We start from the raw sequence: 16,654 nt of genomic DNA, 5'->3' as shown, positions 1-16,654 counted from the left end.
AGATATTCACTATGATAAGGCAAAAACATTGAAATTTATTTAAGCAGAGGAGCAAGTTGGTTTTACAAGTGGATGTAGAACTTTGAATCACTTGCAATTTTTGAATTAAACTACGGAAAGGAGCAGTGAGTCTCAATTACCACTTATCCTATCACTCACAGATCCTGAGAAAGCTATCCACTTAAATTGAACAAAATCTTCATTAAGAGGACTTATAAAACAAGGCATTGGATTCAGAATATGTTAGTATACTCAAGAATATATACGTTATTGATGAGCTTCTGATAGATTTCATCATGGTAATGGTAAACTGAAAGCTGCCCTAGAAAAACATTCATATTCTTAAACTGGAAATAATATTCTGTTTGCGACGAATCGAGATGCATTTTAACTAGTGCAATATATTAACAGAGCAAGCCTGATAGTAGGTGTGAATTATAATATGACAAAAATAATGTCTAACTATTTCACCGTGCTACATTTGTTATTTGTTGTTCAGCAGTACAGAATTGTCTTCCTAAGGCACTAGCAGCTCACTCAGGCCATAAGTGTGCAGACCCCATCAACAGTACCAGGTACACGTCCACCTGCCAGTAATGCTGCGTAGAGGATGTCTTGCGTAACAGCCGTTACGTCACGTCCGGTCGATACCCCTGGTGTCATAGACGGTGCAGCCCACACTGGACGATGATGGATAGCAGATCTCCGAGCTAATCTGCAAACTGTTCTTGTTAATGTCGAATACATGTGCCCAGCCTGAAGTATTCATTGCCATGCAGAGTTCGACTCTTGGTCTGCAGTTAAGACTTCATTTCTCAGGCCCCCCTCCACAGTGTTTTAATTTGTGTCACACTCCTTGAGCAGTCTGCAGGCAATCGACCGCTGCTATTCGCGTTGCCCTTTGGTCTTTGCTATCCATGACCTTCTCTGTCCCCTTTGCTGTGCCGCCAGTTCCGTTGTCTTTCTCTGGTTTCTAAGTCATGTGGGTATCACAGGGATTGAACTGGCTGATCGTTTGCCTAGAGAAGCAGATATTTACCCCAATTTTCATTCATGGATCCAGCTGTGGATATGCGGATCTACGCCAAATCTCTCTTTGCCCAAAAACGGAATTACATCTGGTGTGCTACTCCTCAGAACAATAAATTCAGTACAATCAAGGATTCTGCTGCAGTTTGGCGCTCTTCCTTCCGCTCCTCTCAGAATCCACTTGGGTTTTATGCCGTCTACGCACTGGTCATACCAAGCTCACCCATTGGTTTCCTCCTACATAACGACCCAGCACCACATTGTGGTTGTGGAGCTAGACTGACGGTATCCCACGTATTGGCAGAATGTCCCCTTCGTTCGGCCTTTCGTGCTAAATATCGTCTTCGCAATACCTTAAATTAAATATTAGTAGACCATTCACGGACTGTTAAACTGATCGTCAGTTTCCTCCGTGAAGTGGTTTTTATTTCCAGATATAAGGATTCACTTTAGCCTTGGAACCAGGCAGGTTGTTTGTGATTGCGACCTCTTTTCCAGTCCTCTCTGTATGTAACGCCATCAACACCACTTTCTTCAAGTTTTTAGATTTGGTCTCACCTTTGATGCCTTTTTTGTGCGTTTTTAATGTATATTATTTTATAATTTGTCTCCCCTGACTGGAACCGACCACTTTTAGCGGACTTACTTTCTTCAGTGACTAACTTCAGAATCGTGAGACTGACAACCTCGCCGTTTGGTCCCATAACCCCTCTCAATTAATCAATTAAGTAACGACCGACGTCGGCCATATACGTGTTAGATATCATTACTTAAACATAGCCTCGTGATGACTGTGTGTTGTGTGATGTCCTTAGGTTAGTTAGGTTTAAGTAGTTCTACGTTCTAGGGGACTGATGACCATAGCTGTTAAGTCCCATAGTGTTCAGAGCTATTTGAACCACTTAAACATAAATCCTATTATAACCAGTGACTGCAGGAAGAAATTGACCACTTTAGGATGTCGACCGTTTTATTTCATTGTATGACTGATATTTTATTAAACTGCAGTTTTCTGTTAATGACAAATTCGGCTAACTATTCAAAAATAATCTTTGTAATTACATATATTTGTTGCCTTTCCTTGTCAGGGCACTTGTTACGTTTTATTTGTACGTTTTTCCACAAATCATTTAGGCCAGGTTTCTTCAGAATCTACGCCTTTCCTACCAGTTGGGTTCATATAATCATGGTCAAAACGTTGCGTATGCCGGACAAGGTGGGAAAGTTGTAAACGGACACACTATGTGACGGAAGAGCATACTTTCTGGTCAAAGCTACTTTAAAAAGAAGGTATATTTCCTCCTCTGATAGAGCTATTTGAAAATAGGTAAACGACGGCTTCAAGTTACAATCGAGAGATGTGATGACAGACTGTGTAACGAATGATCAGTAGCACGTTATCTATCTGAATGACGCTACCAACATGAATGGTGTGGCCGACGTAAGAGAGCTTCGTAGGCCTCGCGCGAATGGGAGGTGACGTAACGGTACCGCTGACCGCCAGTCTGCGCTTGGCGGCACTTTCGCGTATCTGGTGCACGTTCTGGCAAAAGCTCCACATTCCTTCGGTAGCTCAGTTGGTAGAGCGGTGGACTGTAGAGGAGCTTAGTAGCAGATATCCATAGGTCGCTGGTTCAAATCCGGCCCGAAGGAAAATTTTAAACGTTCATGACCTTGCTTCTCTTAACAAAATCCGCTACATCTTAATCGTACATACTGTTGTGACATTTTTGAGACAAAGGTACGACTAAGACAGAATCAGCATCTATGTGTGTATTTCACATTTACCTCTACGTGATTACTCTGCTATTCACAGTTAAGTGCCTGGCAGAGGGTTGAATGAAACACCTTCAAGCTGTCTCTCCTTCGTTCCACTCTCGAACGACTGAGACAGAATCAGCATATCGTAGCTGTTCTATGCGTGTATTTCACATCTGCATCTTCGTGAATATTCTGCTATTCACAAGTAAGTGCCTGTCAGAGGGTTCAATGAACCTCCTTCAAGCTGTCTCTCTACTGTTCCACCCTCGAACGGCTCGCTGGAAAAAAGAGCACTTAAATTTTTCTGTTCGAGCCCTGATTTCTCTTCATTTATCGTGATGATCATTGCTCCCTATGTAGGTGGGTGCCAACAGTATGTTTTCGCAATCGGAGGAGAAAACTGTTGATTGAAATTTCGTGAGAAGATCCCATCGCAAAGAAATACGCCTTTGTTTTAGCGATTGCCACTCCAATTCACGTAAATGTCTTTGGAACTATCTCCTCTATTTCGTGATAATACAAAACGGGCCGCCTTTCTCTGATCTTCTTCGATGTCATCCGTAAGTCCCACCTGATGTGGATCCCACACCGTACTGCAATATTCCAGAATATGGCGGGCAAGCGTGGTGTAAGCAGTCTCTTTAACAGACCTGTCGCACATTCTAAGTGTTTTGCCAATGAATCGCAGTCTTTGGTTTGTTCTACTCACAACATTATCTAAGTGATCGTTATTTGAAATTGTAATCCCTAAGTATTTAGTTGAATTTACACCCTTCAGATTTGTGTGACTTATCGCGTGTTAGAGATTTAGCGGATGTCTTTTAGTACTCACGTGAATTACCTCACACTTATTTTTATTCATGGTAAATAGCCACTTTTCGCGCCATACAGATATATTATCTAAATAATTTTGCAATTGGTTTCAGCCATCTAATTACTTGGTAAAATGACAGCATCATCTGAAAATAATCTAAGATGGTTACTCAGATTGTCTCCTATGACGTTAATATAGAGCAGGAACAACAGAGGACCTATAACACTTCCTTGGGGATCGCCGGATATTACTTCTGTATTACTCGATGACTTTCCGTCTATTACTGCGAACTGTAACCTTCATGACAGAAATCGCGAATCCAGTCGCATAACTGAGGGGAGATTCCATAGGCAAACAGTTTGGTTTGAAGACGTTTGTGCTTTTCTTGCTGATACTGTCGTAAAACCATAGAAAGCACAGATTTTATTAAAATGCATCGTAAAAATGAGAAGTTAAGAATAACCTTGCATTTCTGTTGTACAGCAGAGACAAAAGGAACAAGCGATTATTGTGGTTTTTAGAGAGTTAACTGGATTCATAAAAACGGGAAAGAAATCTCGTAACTTATTAAATACGAAAAACACGATACATTCCACATCTGGGATTTATTAAAAGTTGAACACGTGTTCCTATCCTTGTCAGCGTCATGGCTGATGTCAAGAAAGAAAATTTGAGAAAGTATGCTTTCGAGACAATATCTGATACATACGAAAGGCTTTTCGACACAGTGAACATAATTGAGGACGTTCTGCAAGGGACCCAAACAGATTCTTCTTTTGATCTGCGTGTCTGTTGTAGGAAAATATTAAGATTACATGAATGTATCATAACAGAATCACAGAATTTTCTGAAATTCAAGCACGAAGACGGTACCATCAATGATAAACTTTCTAATGCAGGAATTAATACCAAAAGTATAGTAATCCTTATCGTACCATTTAATTGAAAAAATCTATACAATCATGTCTGGACTCCTTCGATAATGTAATTGACCCAAATACTTTAAAGAGAGAGAAAAACACAAAAAAATGGTTCAAATGGTTCTGAGAACTATAGGACTTAACATCTGAGGTCATCAGTCACCTAGAACTTAGAACTACTTAAACCTAACTAACCTAAGATCATCACACACATCCACGACCGAGGCAGGATCAGGAGCTGCGACCTTAGCCGTCCAGCGGGTCCAGACTGAAGCGCCTAGAACCGCTCGTCCACTTCGGCAGGCGAGGAAAACACACCCTTGAAAGGACCGGGTAAGAGTGATGATTAAAATGGAACTCACAAAACAACTACTGGTATACATAACTGCTATATTTAAAGCACTAATAACAATCGATTGGCAGTCACGTACAGGAGATGTGTGGTGATCTAAAGAGAATGTTTCGGTAGACGTCACCCGTGAACAAACATCCTCATAAGTACCACACATCTTTTGTGGGACATAACGTGTGGCCATTTTCCAACCCGACGGTGAAGAGAGTGCTCTGGTGCTCTGAACCGCTAGCCGCTCCTGTGCCTTCTCTATAAAGGCCGTTGGCTGAATAAGGGTGACTTCTTATGCAGATTTTTTTATTGTAATGTATTTTAACGTCTACTTGAATATGGTTCTTGTTCCCGAAACCAGTCGTTAATAAAGCATTATTCACGAAACGCAGAATTTCTTAAAATCTACAATATATGACTGCTGTGGACAAATTAAGACGTGCATAGGAAATTCTAAGTATGGTTGAAGAACAACCCACTGTAAGTACAAGAAGCACAGCGCGTCACTTGGTAACATGACATATGACTTTATGGCACTTTGCAGGAAGGGTTACTGCATCCTTATCATTACCAGAGAGTCTGCTTCTTCACGAGGTGGAGAACCCATGAAGAGTTACACTTGCAACACCCCATACATCACTTATCTGGTTTTGGTGTGTGTTCACTCCTGCTAATTGACTAACAGATCTACAGAGAGTGCAAAACTGCCGCAATGTCAGATAACGAAAAGAAAGTAATAAGGCCCTGTGACTCCTGATTGAACTGTGGTGGCAGTGCTGACATTAATTGATCCTTTTTTTTAATTAGAAAAGTGGTGCACATTGATGTTATATTCAGCTATTGAACACCAGATGCAAATGTTGAACATAAAATTAATTAAGAAAGTGATCTGGTGTTTCAACTACTTGATATAAAACAGACGCAGTCGATTAGCACAAATTTATTTTAACTCAGGACCTTCAGTCATCACATTACATGACTCTCTAAACAGGCAGTTGGAATAAATTAGTTTTATGTGGAGTAAACCGCGATAAATCAAAATTAATTACTATCGACTGACACAGGCATAATGCAAAGTGTGAGAAGAATTCTACAATACACAGCCTATGAAACCCTCGTAGAAACTTTGCCGTCGTGATCCAACAAATTAATCAGTGGCCTAACTCAAACTGGAGTGGGCGCAATATCATCGAATTCAGCATGGTGGGGGGGGGGGGGGGGCGGGCGTCGTTGTGCGGACGTCGGCCGGCCTTGTGGTGCTGCAAGGCTGTCGTCATCGATTCACTCCTAGCTATCTTGCTCGGTACATAGCTGAACGGAAACTTTCTATCTCCAAGCTGATTCGTTCTGTTTGCTAAGTCATAAGCTGCCGAGACGCTCACTCTCTCTCAGGCAACCTGAGTAAAGAACATCATGTCCGCTCTCTAGGCAAGCTGGGAATGGATGATTTATATGGATTCCGCTCTTTAACTCGGTTACCCCTCTAGCAAAATCACTTACTCCAATTGTAGCGCCAGTCGCGTTAATTATGCGCCGCTTCCCACAAAATTTCCCTTCCTCTCAACTTATGCTATTTAGCTCCTCCCAGGCCACCCATCGAGGTTAGGATCTTTTTAAAACACTAATTTTTCCGAAATTCTGACTCCCAGGAGAGTACTTCAAATTCCTTGGTCCTACATTCCCATCGGAGGCCCCAGCATACTTCACTCTGTCGCTCTTCACCTGATATACTTCAGACTCTGTGGACCGTGAATTCAGTGTGAAGTTGATATAGTCACGAACATGCATATTTTGGCCTCTGTTGATCATTCCACCGTGGTTTTGGGTGGCTTTCTCACATGTTTCACTGAAAACGGGACGATGGACATTTATTAATAGGTGTACCGTTTTCTGTCTTTTTCCTGGCACACCAGCATAGGGTCAACTACCCCCACACAGTCGCTCATCTTAAGGCAGCTGGAGGCCGCGCCCCATTACTGCTTTCTCAGAGTTTGAGCTGCCTATCATGGCTTCCCTTCACACGCTGCCACCTGGCTGCGGTCAACTCTGAATACTTCCTTGGGACAATCTAGGCTCCAGTAAGTCGATGTGTTTCCACGAAGTTTTCACGTCCCGTGAATTACTTTAAAACCATCACCCAACATTAATTATTCCAATACGTCCGTACTATACCCTCTACAAAAAGCATCATGCCTTGTTAGTCATTTTTGTTCTGCTCTATCTGTGGCACAAAATTAATATCTCTGTAACTGGTATCTTAATCCGTTTGTGTGACTAGCTACCGGCGATTGATTACCACTGCCTCCTCTCTGATGAAAACTCCCACTAATTCCTGAGGTACCTGCCTTCAGTGACTGCATTTACTGTTAAAAACCTAGTTATTATTTAGTCTTAATTTTACTATAATCTCTGCCGATTCCTGAGACAATTATTGGTCAGAGGACTGAAAAGAAAACTACAATTATATTACAAGGACACACGTAGCAAAGGGCAAATACACATGTTTAAGCACCTCTGTACTTGCATTTGAATGGCAAGACCTGCAATTATAACTTAAGGTCCATTCACTCTCACTTATCCATCCCTACTCGACTTAAGTTACTAAAAACGAACATCAACAATATTCGTGTAACACTTTGTGAAGTTGATAGTGGACGCTCTCATTCAATTGTATCTGAACGCCTGTTCGACATTTTATATATAAAGGTTTTTTTGTGTCTCACTGTCTCTGGACGTTTATATTGTGCATGGTGTAAGTGTCATCTTTTCACAATTCAACAAGGTCTGGCCCAGTACAGTGTCTGGAATTGTGTACACATATGTAACTTCCAAATGACAGGAATCACTGCGTATTGAGCAACCACTGTTGTGTTTTTGTAACAGGGTATAAGAATGAAATCTTATTCTAACACAGAGACGTTGCATGACAAATATATGAGGTTTTAACAAATGGCACATTTATAAAATCATAACCTTCTTCTAATATAATTCATAAACAGAAAAAATGAGTACTTTACGTTCGTTGAATTCATTTGAATCCACACTCACACACTCACACACATGGCACAAGTTTCTTGCAGGAACGGAAGTGACATTAGTTCTGACTAGCAAGTTGAGGGATGGCTAACCGCTGAGAAGAGAGCAACGTCGACTAGCGAGATGGCGCCACAGGCACCCACAGCTTCTTGTGGCAGGATGGCTCTCACCTAAGACCTCGTTGTTGACATCTTGTCCGACAGGCACAAGAACACATCAGTGCATCTATGAATGGTAGCCTATCGCAGCTCAGACACAGGTCATTGTTCATTTTATAGACTCTTTAGAGCAAGGGAGGTACCGTGATCAGACGAGAGCCTATTTTTAGCTCAGGTCTTCAAAGTTGGTGTCATTAGGCACAAAAGGTCAGCTGGGCTGTCGCTCCACCTGACGTTTCGAGCAACAAATACAGAAACCTTCTTGGACCTCTTCATTCCTGCCCCCCGATCCGTACCGTGTACAGAGACCAGAACCGACCCTTTGTCGTACACAGAACTGCTGGATCTCACCTCTCCTTGGCTGCTGAGTTGACCACCGGCCCCGTCGATTCAGGGCGTGGTCTGCATGCCATCACCATCACCAGCTGTGTGCTCCCCTCATTGCTGTCGTCCTCGTTCCTTGTGAGCTCGTTTGTGGTGTGCCAGGTGTCGCAGCTTCAACTCCGTCTTGCTCAGTTACGCCACCTTAACACAGTAAGACAACTAATTTCAGTACATGGAAAGTGCTCATGTTTACCCATCACTACCATACTTTTTTAATATTTGATTGAAGTCAATGAAATTGTCTCATTACAAAAGGCATTCTTGTTTGTAAATCAACTTCAGGATCAATTTAAATAGAAATGTAACAGAGCCGGCCGGTGTGGCCGAGCGGTTCTAGGCGTTTCAGTCTGGAACCGCTCAACCATTACGGTCGCAGTTTCGAATCATGCCTTGGGCATGGATGTGTGTGATGTCCTTAGATTAGTTAGGTTTAAGTAGTTCTAAGTTCTAAGGGGCTGATGACCTCAGGTGTTAAGTCCCATTGTGCTCAGAACCATTTGAACCATTACAATTTTTAAATGTAACAGAACTTTTTTATACATAAACATAAAAAATGTACAAGACAACTTGCTTCAGACATTCATACACACAAAATCAAGGTATATTGAATCAAGATTATCTGGACAGGTCCCATCACCATTTCTAACTACCAGTTCCTACGACTAACACGGTGTTGGCCAACCCGACTACATATCTACCATTTACTACTTTTTATCTCTAATCTTGTTTTCTTTTTGCATTGCCTATGTGGAAGATGTCCTTCTTATTCTGCCTGCGAACAAGTATAGAACACAACAAACTTAGACATGTGTCAGTCTTACCAAGATTTTATTTTTGTTGGAAGTTTGGATAGCGTCCTTTATCGTGTTGTATTGCAACACCTCTTCTCTCCTCTATTTCCTTCCGGTTTTCTCCTCTTGTCACGAATGGTTTTATAAGTCCTGTGAATATGTTTCTGATTGGCAATCTCACAATGACACAACACAAATATAGCTGACTGCTAACGCTCGCAGTTGTTACACTATCTTGGTATCAACTCGTATTTCTGGCGTATCAATGGTGCTGTTCGCTCTGTAGATGACTACATCCGGTTTATTTTAACATACACTGGGTGTACTAATTCACGCAACTGCGCATAGCTGTCCACCTCTTACGTATTCAGGGGCATACGAGATGCGTCGGTGCGGCCTACGGGACTGGCCACCTTGAATATGATCTCCAATGACGGAGATACATTTACGGTGAACCTTCCTGTAACTTACAGAGTCCTTAATCTATCTTTTTCTAGGGGTACGCCAGAAATACATTCTTTAATCATGTGTTTTTACAAAATTATCTAGTGCAATTCACTTTCACAACATCGAGAGGCGAGATATCGTTATTAATAACGAAACACAAAATATAGGCCCATATAAACGAGGCATTCTACCACTAAGATCAGTACATACACAAACAAAGATCGTTATTGGTTCAAATGGCTCTGAGCACTATGGGACTTAACTTCTGAGGTCGTCAGCCCCCTAGCACTTAGAACTACTTAAACCTAACTAACCTGAGGATATAACACACATCCATGCCTGAGGCAGGATTCGAACCTGCGACCGTAGCGGTCGCGTAGCTCCAGACTGTAGGGCCTAGAACCGCTCGGCCAATCCGGCCGGCCAAAACCCTTATTCTAAGCCTATATTTCCTGCCTAAAATTCTATGTCGACCTCTTCCTGGTTGTTATTTTGGTAACCATTATTCCTGTTTCTTGCCGATTGATTATTACCGTCCCAGGTCCTTTGTGATTTACTATGTTGTACCAGAGAGTGTCGCTCTTCTTCCGTGTACCTTCTTTTCGAGTTGCCATTACTCTTATCTTGTTTGTGACCGTTGTAGTTCGGTACTGGCCTACTATCCCACTTGGGTCCATTATTGCGACGGTTGTTATTTTGTTCACGCTGTCGGCGTTTCTCCCGCGCCTGTGCATTTTGAAACGCGAATTCCAGTTAGGGCAGAATGCCCTTAAATACCTCAGTATCGCTACAACAACGACCGGCAAGTGATTGTTGATACGCGATGGGAAGTTTCATGTAGGGTAATCTGATGATTTCCGCACCTCTACATGGGTTGTCTAGGTACTGGTTCCTTTTTGTCATATTTTCAAACAATTTGACCGGACTCTGGTACCCTGCTCCTTCCATATCTCTGGACATCATAATTTCTTGTTTGATCCTTTCTTGGGTTTCTTTAGACCAATACTTTCCCAAGAGGCATTTTTGAATTCTTCGAACGAGACGCTCGTCTTCGCTACATTTCTCATGTAGTCAGCGGTCGCGCCCTCCATACGGGAGCACACAAAATCCAGCTGGTGCATCAATGGCCAGTGTGGGGGCAAAGATAACTCGAATTGTCCCATGAAAGTTTTAAAGTTTTTGGATGCAAGCTATTACCTTTGTCCTTGTAGGGTTGGAACTTCAGGACTGATACTAAATGCTTGTAGTCAAGCCGGTCACCATTCCAGTTATCATTTCGCCCGTTCTTACGATTCGTATGAAATTTGGGACGTGGACTAATTAGTACCGACACGCTATCGTCATCTCTCCCCCTCTGTACGTTCGACAGTTGTTCGGTACATCTAATCAGCCGACAGCAATTGTGCTCACTGGACCGCTGCGCGCTGTCCGTGTTTACCTCGGTCGTTGCCTCAGAGCTGTGAATCAAGGCGTGGCTTCCGTTGCTTATAGTGTCAACTTCGTCACACCGTGAAGCGGTTATCTCTGTTCCGGCAAGTGACGGTTCAGTCGATGTAGTAATTACACCCTTCTCCTTTCCTGGTGTCTGTGTAATGAGACGTTTTACTTCGTCCTCTAAATGTCTTCGGCACGTTTTATCCGGCTTTGTAGCCCTGATAACATAACCTTTCCTACTTTTTCCGTATTTTGCGTGGGGTTCCGAGTTTCTCTCGCTATTTCCCATGCACCTTTCGCAATTAATTTTGTTTCAATTGCTGTTTGTTTGATGATGGCAATCTCTTTCTCTATTTTGACGCCGAGATTCTTTCCTCCTCTTTTACTTCCCTATAAACTTCTGTGAGCCAATAGCTCAGCTCCGAATTTGCCTTTTTAATTGCGGCATTAAGGTTGGCGCTCTGCTGTTTCAGCTCTGAATTCGCCTTTTTAATTTCGGCATTAAGGTTGGCGCTCTGCTCTAAGTTCACCGTATGCATCTGTTGCAACAGGTCCATAATATTTTTGAGAGTAGCTGCATTTTGATCCTCGTCCTTTCGTGGTTGAAAATGCGACTCTATTCCTCTGTTCTGAGGAACCCTTCGATATCTAGACAAGTACCGTCTCCGCGCCACCGTCGGCTCACTTGTGAATGAATCGTTTGATAATGGTCGGATACCGTCTTGTTCGAACACACTCTGGCTTCTTAGGCTTGATCTTCCATACTATGGAGTAATCCTCTACTCCCTGCGTTCCCCGAGCCCTGAATCAACGTCGATCATATTCAGCGGACTAAACCGGCCGTGCGACCCAGTTTGTAAGGTGTCAGGCAAATCCAACACCTTCCATGAAAACCCTGACATGATAAGCAAATCCAGTAGTATGTCACATAGCTCCGTATAAATCGTGACATTAAATTAACCAAAGTAATGCGAGTAACGAGTGAGCAAATGGAATACCACAGACTAACACATGAATGCCTAAATGAATGTCATATCTTCCTACCGTGAGACAGACGCAGTTCCGAGGGGAGAAACGAGAACAGAAGTCGAGAGCAGAACCGCGTTAAGCTAGAAGGCCCTACGATAAGGGACGGACTGGACACCCACGTCGCCAGCTAACCACCAGAACAACGCCAGCTGCAAGTTTTAGCGTGAGACTTTTTTGCGTCTCTGTTACGTCAAGGACCACCCCCCCCAGCCCATGTTAAAAGCTAGAGCCCTCCAGAAAAACAGTATAGATCTTACGATAACACGAAAAGGGCCACACCACCCACAAGTTTTAGTGTGAGACTTTTCACGTCTCTGTTACATTAGGACCACCCCCACGCCCATGTTAAAAGATAGATCCCTCCAGAAGAACAGTATAGATCTTACGATAACGCTAAAAGGACCACACCAGCTGCAGGTTTTAGCGTGAGACTGTTTCGCGTCTCTGTTACGTTGCAAACTTTAAAAACATTGATCCACCTCATTGGATAGACAGAATTTTTGTAGGCGGAGGTTAAGGTTAACATTGAGACCCTGATTGGTCAGATGAAAACACAGCCAGATAGTTTTTTTTAAAACCAACTTCGGTAAATGGTAGTAAGGGGAAGTTAGGAGAGGTTAGTTCCGAGACGGCGAGCTGGATGGCTGCTGAGCCGGCCGCTGCCTCCCTGAAGCTGCCTAACCAACGACAAGGTAATGAAAGCACGCGATGCCGCATAACAGCGCATAAAGCTTCACTCAGAACTGCAGAAGTCTCATCTGTTACACCCCGTTTTTGCGTAATACTAGTGTCGATCGTCAATTAAAGCTCATGGTGGTCACATTTTCCACTTGAAGTAAAAATATGAAACGCGATGATTTCTCTGTTATATAATTATTGAGAAGCCACATCAGCCTCTGTAATTTACGACAAGTTAGATAAGTAATTAAAGATAATTGAGGGTCACTGTAGACCATTTTGATAGTTTGCTCTTTTGTGAAACTTAATTTAAACCTAGATTATAGATGTGATACGGCATAGGTCATCCTTCGATCCATTGTAGAACTTGGAAACCCACTCAGAGAATATTCGTTCACATTTTTGTTGAACACAGTTGGTTTTTACCATCCCGTATTAAAACATTTCCTTTTATCAATAGTGCAATTTATAAACAATGTTTTGTGGGTAGAATAAAATTTCCAATGGTAAACTTAACTGCTTTTTCGACGTTATTTTACCAGCTAACTAAAAATAGGAAAGCGTTGAACCCCTTCCACTAAATTTAGTTAGTATTGAGCTTCTTTTACAGGGGGTGCAGTGGAGCTGACGCTGAAATCATTAAGTATTTGGTTATATCATCGCTAGTCTCACTGAACTCTTCTGAATTCTACATGTCATGTGTGGTCTGGCGTCTCCTTACCAGCAACAGGTCCAGGTTCAAACTAGTCAGTTCCCTAAAAAACACGCTCAGAGCGTCGTTGCGCGAAAGTGGTAGGGGGACACGATATAGAACAAACAGACACCACCCAGAATGTTAGAAGTTTCACGAAATGCAACGCGCGTTCGTCACGCTCATCGGTAGAGCTTTTGCTACTATCACCCTTGTTCTCCCGAGTAACAGTCTGATTATATTCTGCCGTTGCCTTGGCTTTTCCCCTCGTTATCATTTGTACTGTTATGTTACAGGAAAACTCAGAACCCAGGTACCCCTTACACTCAGTAATTAGGTAACGCAAAACATATATCGGGACACAAATTGATACACTGGGTGTGAGCAGTGACCCGACAAACAGTTGATGAAGACTTCCCCCAGAAAGACTAGTACCAATGATTGTGTGCTGTGTGCTCAGCATCATAAGTACTCCAACAAATCACAACTTCAATGCATATGCACCTATAAATATCAATTTGAAAGGACTGCACAGGAAAATGACAATGTACCTCATTGCAACTAATGCTACCCGTCTTTCAATTAATAATGGCTAAGCAATGGGTCACATGGAAAAATTGCCTTTTTCAAGACTACTTCCTAGCAAATCCCAAAGTATCGTATCCTAGCATCCGTCAGCCATATGTAACACCGCCCCTGTCATCTATATGGTTTTGGCGTGTGTTCACCACAGCTAATTGACTAACAGATCAACAGAGAGTGCAAAACTGCCGCAATGTCGGATACCGAAAAGAAAGTAATACGGCCCTGTGACTCCTGATTGAACTGTGGTGGCAGTGCTGACATTAATTGATCCTTTTTTTAATTAGAAAAGGAGTGCACATTGATGTTATATTCAGCTATTGAACACCAGATGCAAATGTTGAACATAAAATTAATTAAGAAAGTGATCTGGTGTTTCAACTACTTGATATAAAACAGATACAGTCGATTAGCACAAATTTATTTTAACTTATGACCTTCCATCATCACATTACATGACACTCTAAACAGGCAGTGGGAATAAATTGAGCTTACGTGGAGTAAACCGTGATAATCAAAATTAAATCCTATCGACTTACACAGGCGTAAAGCAAAGTGCGAGAAGAATTCTACAATACACGGCATATGAAACCCTCGTGGAAATTTTAGTGGCGTGACCCAACAAATTAATCAGTGGCCAAACTGAAGCCGGAGTGGGCGCAATATCACCGAATTCAGCATGGTGGGGGGGGGGGGGGGGGGGCGTCGTTGTGCGGATGTCGGCCACCCTCGTGGTGCTGCAAGTGTGCGGTCGTCGATCCACTCCTAGCTATCTTGCTCACTACATAACTGAATGAAAACTTTCTATCACCAAGCTGAATCATTCTGTTTGCAAAGTCATAAGCTGCGGAGATGCTCACTCTCTCTCAGGCAAGCTGAGTAAGGAACGCCACGTCCGCACTCTAGGCAAGCTGGGAACGGAAGATTTCTACGTAGTCCGCTCTTTGCCTCAGTTACCCCTCCAGTAAAATCACTTACGCCAACTGCAGCGCCAGTCGCGTTAATTATGCGCCACTTCCCAGTGCCGACGAATGCCTGCTCTGGGAAGTGAACAAATTCCCACAAAATTCCCCTTCCTCTCAACTTCTGCTATTTAGCTCCTTCCAGGCCACCCATCAAGGTTAGCTTCTGCATAAAACACCATTTTTTTCGAAATTCTGACTCCCAGAAGAGTACTTCAAATTTGTTGGTTGTTAACCATACCAAGTTGAGGGTAGGCAAGGCAGCAGATTAATTATGCTCCTCTAAAAAAATAAAAAAATAAAAGAAAGTAAGACTTTCGAGAACATAGATGCAGGAGACAGAAAGATGAAGATACACCGCTCCCTCCATTTACGTACGCCTAGAGCTGTAGTCTGCATACGTGTGTTTTTAGTAATATTAGAGCTAAATGAAGTACTGATTGTGCCGAGTGGACATTCCGATTTTATACCGTATAATAACTTGACACATCTAGTTCTGAAATTTTTGGGCAATGGATTTTTAGATCGTGTATCTACCTGATTTATGATTTATTGTAAGTTATACTAAAACGATGGACAAAGTAATAGCCTAAACAAAGTATATAATTTTTTAAATTGGGTGATAATGGTAGAATGTAAACGCACTAAGAACCATTGAGCAAAAAATACTACACAAAATCTATAGCCCAATAAGGGAGGAAGAAGGCTGGAGAATACCTACACTGCTGAATTACAAGAGTTAATACAATGTAGGGAGATAGTAAAACGTGTGAAATCACAGCGAATACGATGAATCGGACACTTGGAGGAAACTGTCAGAGGATAGAATTCGAAAGAAAATGATGAAAGCTGTGGTCTATTCAGCTAGGCGAAAAGGGGACCTAGAAGAAGGTGGATTGACGACGTAATAATGGAGCTCACCAGTATGGGAGTCCGGAAAACAGCAGCAAATAACCGAGAATTGTGGAGGAAGATCGTTAAAGAATCCAAGGCTCAGCAAGTGCTGTAGCACTACTGAAGAAGAAGAAGAAGAAGAAGGTGATAGAGTGTTATTTTGGAGATAGTAGACATTTGTTATGTTTGAGAGGGGAGGCGGAGAACAAAATGTAAATAATATTAATAGAATATTGTTTTGGAAATCTTAGACAACGGTTTTTTTAGGGGGATGGGTTGGGGAAGGGGACGGGACAAAATAATATTCCAAACTTGCCACACTCTGTAATCAGGTAGCATCGTTCAGAGGACAAATATTGAGACTTGAAATGACTTGACTTCTACGACAAATTAGTATTGTCAAAGTAAACGAATAGCAGTTCTTTGGCATTTACATCGTATTTTCGTCATCTACTTTGGCTAAATTCAAATACTGGAAGACGCTAGCGCCATTACGGTATTCTTCTGGAACCTGCTAAATCAAGAAGAATGAGATGAGAGTAACATCAAGACGCAAATTAGAAATCAAGCACTTGTTGTTTCGCAGTCGTCACCGTAACGACACATTAAGCAACTGTGTGTAAATCAGAGCTGCCTACGGCTCTAACGAACTGCACGAGGTTTGCAAGTTGCACGAAGCTAGCAATACGATACAAAAACAT

The 16,654-nt window shown here is 42.3% G+C and overlaps 1 non-coding gene across 1 annotated transcript; it reads left to right on the top strand.

The window, feature by feature from the left end:
* Positions 1-2,591: 2,591 nt before the first annotated feature.
* Trnay-gua (transfer RNA tyrosine (anticodon GUA)) lies at positions 2,592-2,682 on the top strand. Its single transcript is given in 2 exon segments — positions 2,592-2,628; positions 2,647-2,682. It is a non-coding gene; the product is annotated as a tRNA-Tyr (tRNA).
* Positions 2,683-16,654: the final 13,972 nt, after the last annotated feature.

The sequence above is a fragment of the Schistocerca gregaria genome, chromosome 2, assembly GCF_023897955.1.
Source record: "Schistocerca gregaria isolate iqSchGreg1 chromosome 2, iqSchGreg1.2, whole genome shotgun sequence".
Classification (NCBI taxonomy): Eukaryota; Metazoa; Arthropoda; class Insecta; order Orthoptera; family Acrididae; genus Schistocerca; species Schistocerca gregaria.
The sequence above is the reverse complement of the archived record's forward strand: the minus strand, read 5'-3'. Positions and strand labels throughout refer to the sequence as shown.